This window comes from Otolemur garnettii, unplaced genomic scaffold (genome assembly GCF_000181295.1).
Source record: "Otolemur garnettii isolate 467f Iridium unplaced genomic scaffold, OtoGar3 scaffold00011, whole genome shotgun sequence".
NCBI classification, from domain to species: Eukaryota; Metazoa; Chordata; class Mammalia; order Primates; family Galagidae; genus Otolemur; species Otolemur garnettii.
The window spans coordinates 26,686,444-26,690,521 of NW_003852406.1; positions in this window are offsets into that span (position 1 = coordinate 26,686,444).

The following is a 4,078-nucleotide window of genomic DNA, read 5'->3' on the forward strand; positions in this document are numbered from 1 at the left end:
CGGTTGAGCTATAGGCGCCGAGCCAATATCTCTTTATCTTAAAGTGGTTATATTTTTATTTTATTTTATTTATTTATTTATTTGCCATTTTGGCCAGGGCTGGGCTTGAACCCACCACTCCTGGTATATGGGGCTGGCGCCCTACTCCTTGAGCCACAGGCGCCACTTGAAGGTAGTTATATTTTTAAGGTATTTTTATTTTAGACTAAATATATACTTAATCACTGTTGTAGTGAATTTATAGAGTGCCTTATGTCTTTAGTATCATGGAGTCCAGTTTTTTAACTTATCTATGACAATCGGTTTTGGAAGTGAATAAACAATTTTAAATATAGAGTGCCTTATGTCTTTAGTATCATGGAGTCCAGTTTTTTAACTTATCTATGACAATTGGTTTTGGAAGTGAATAAACAATTTTTAAATATGTTTTAAATAAACATATAAGCTTATCTGGCTTTGTTAGGGCCTGACCAGTAATAGTGCCTTGTATGAAATGGCTGTTTAGATTCACAGTGGCTGCTAACAATTTCTATTCTTAGTGTTTGTGGGTCTCTATCTATGGACTCCTATTTTGTTTTAGTATGGAAATAATAGTTACGATTTAAAGTATTAATTTGGGGATTGTTAGGCACTTACGTTGAAAACCAGCACAGGAAGTAAAGAGACAGGAAAGCAGGCATGTTTTGTACAGAGTAATATAGACATTAACATATTAGGAGGTCTAACAAGAGGCTATTGTTGTGTTTAGCCAGCCAATATCAGGTAACTAAGACCATAGTGTTTGTATTTTAGTGTCAAAGAATTTTTTTTTCTGAGTTATGTCTTGGATTGTATTGTTAACACTTTATGTTTTTTAATTAACTAAGCATTACCTGACAAATTAAAACAAAATATATATTTGAAATTTTGGCGTCCATGGTTATATTTTTAGTAATAAGTGGTTCATTCTCATCTGATTTTTAAAGATTTTTTTAACTTGTAATTTTTCTCTAGGAGTGTTTGTAGTTTGAGAAGTAGCATTTAAAGTTTTTGTCATAGAGACTAGGGGGATTGTGGGAAGATGGCTGACTAGAAGCAACTTCTGCCAGAGGCTCGTGATCAAAGGGAGAGATATTGGACTAAAGTGGATGGAAGCTGAATTAGAGGAGCTCCACACTGAGAGGACTGCTTGAGGTATACATCACCCAGGCTGAATCAAGTGGCAGAAACAAGAAAGTAGAAGAAAGACAATAGTGCAGCAGTGGTGCTACAAGAGTGAGGAGTGGACTTATTAGGGACAACCTATCAATTCAACTAAAAAAGTATAACTAACATTTTTAGAAAAGAGAAAAAGAGGAAGCTGAAAATACTCATGAGGAGGAATCAGCTGAAGAACTCTGGCAACATGAAAAATCAGATCAGATCAACGCCTTCTGGGGATGTCAAAGAAAATACAGAGAGAATTCCATCCACAGAGAAATTGCTGAAATGTCAGAAATAGAATTTAGAATATGGATGGCAAATAAGATATTTGGAATGGAGGAAAAGATGGAAGCAGAGAACCAAAAATTAGTTAAGCAGTTGTCTAAAGAAATTAATGAATTCAAAGACAAGGACACCAAGGATATGGACTTAATGAGGAAAGATATAGCAGAGGTTAAGGAATTGAAAAAGGTATTTGAGGAGCTTCAAAATATAGTCCCTCAGAAATAGAGTTGAGCAGTGCAAAGAAAGAATATCAAATAAAGAAGACAAGACTTTTGCACTATGCCAAGCATTCATAGAGGTAGAAAAATGGAGGGGAAAAAAAACCCAGAATATTCCCTGAGAGAGTTATGGGATCATTCCAAGAAATCAAACATCTGAATTATGGGGACTCCTGAAGGAGAAGGGGATGATACCAAAGGCACAAATTCTTTATTCCAAGACATTATGGTGGAGAATTTCCCAAGTATTGCAAGAGACACAGAAATTCAGATAGTAGATAGATTCAGAACCCCAGCATGATTCAATCCAAACAAAGCATCTCCTAGGCACATTGTAACTAATTTTGCCAGCGTTAATATGAAGGAAAAACTTCTGCAAGCAGTCAGGCATAAGAAAAGTATTACTTACAAAAGGAAAAGTGTAAGGGTGACTGCAGATCTTTCAGCCAAAACTTCCCAAGCCAGAAAAGGATGGTCATCAACCTTCAACCTTCTTAGACAAAACAATTTCCATCCCAGGACTCTATACCCTGCTAAACTGAGTTTCATTTGTGATGGAGAAATCAAATATTTCTCTGATATCCACATGCTGAGGAAATTTGCCATGACTCAACCAGCTCTACAGGAAATACTCAGACTCATTCTTCATAACAATCAACAGGGGGGTACACCACCAAAGCAAACCTACCCAGAAATTAAAGAATAAACCCTAGTTTCCACAATGGTAAGAGGCATAAAATTAAGCTCTAGACTCCTGAAAAACAAGATGACCAAAATTCTGCCACATCTATCAATTCTCTCAATTAATGTGAATGATTTGAACTCTCCTTTAAAGAGACATAGGCTGGCTGATTGGATACAAAAAACTCAGGCCAGAAAAACTCAGGCTATTGACTTTTGAGATCACCTCAAAAGGTAAATCAAGACTCAGGGTGAAGGAATGGGCAATGGTAATCCAGGGAAATGGAAAGCAGAAAAAAGCTGAGGTTGCAATCTTGTATACAGATATAATGGGACTCAAACCAACAGAAATAATGAAAGACAAAGGTGGACACTGCATACTGGTCAAGGGAAACATAATATGAAGAGATTTCAATAGTTAACATCTATGCACCCTATCTGAATGCTCCTCAATATGTAAAACAAAACCCTAACTGATCTGAACAATATGATATCCTCCTGCATTATAATAGTTGGAGATTTTAACACCCCATTGACAGTACTGGACAGATCCTCTAAGCAGAAACTAAACAAAGCAATAATGGATTTATGACTCAGCACCTATAGCTCAGTGGCTAGGGTGCCAGCCACATACACCAGAGCTGGCGGGTTCAAATCCAGCCTGGGCCTGTCAGGTGTTATGGCAGGTGCCTGTAGGCAGGTGTTGGGAGGCTGAGGCAAGAGAATCGCTTAAGCCCAAGAGTTTGAGGTTTCTGTGAGCTGTGATGCCACAGCACTCTACCAAGGACGACACAGTGAGACACTGTCTCACAAAAAAGAAAAAGAAAGAGAGAAAGAAATATGGATTTAAACAAGAGCCTAGAACAAATGGACTTAACAGACATTTATAGAACACTTTATCCTACCAAAAGCAAATGCACATTCTTCTCATCAGCCCATGCATCATCTTCCAAAATTAGTCATATCTTAGGTCACAAGGCTAACCTCAACAAATTCAAAAGAATAGAAATTATCCCCTGCATCTATCTTCTCAGACCATTGCGGAATAAAGGTTGAACTCAACAGCAACAGAAATCTTCATACTCAAAATCATGGAAACTAAATAACATTACACTGAATGATAGCTGGGTCATAGACGAGATCAAGGAGATCATTAGACTTCTGGAACAAAATGATAATGAAGCCACAAACTATCAAAACCAGAGATACTACAAAGGCAGTCCTTAGAGTAGCAGTTCTCAACCTGTGGGTCATAACCCAATTGTATTAAAGGGCTGCGGCATTAGGAAGGTTGAGAACAACTGCCTTAGAGGGAAATTTATAGCATTAGAAATTCATCAAGAAAACAGACAGAGAGCAAGTCAGCAACCTAGTGGGCCATCTCAAGCAACTGGAAAAGGAAGCGCAATCTAATCCCAAACCCAGCAGAAGAAAAGAAATAACCAAAATTAGAGCAGAATTATTGAAAACAAAAGAATTATTCAGAAGATCAGCAAAGCAAAAATTTTGTTCTTTGAAAAGATTAATAAAAACCCTTGGCTAGAATAATCAGAAACATAAAAATAACAGCTTTAATAACTACAATCAGAAATGATAAAGGGGAAATAACAGATGCTTCAGAAATACAAAAGATTTCAACAATTACTACAAAAAACTCTATTCCTAGAAATACTAAAATGTAGAGGAGATGGCCATAAATCTTTTTTTTTTTT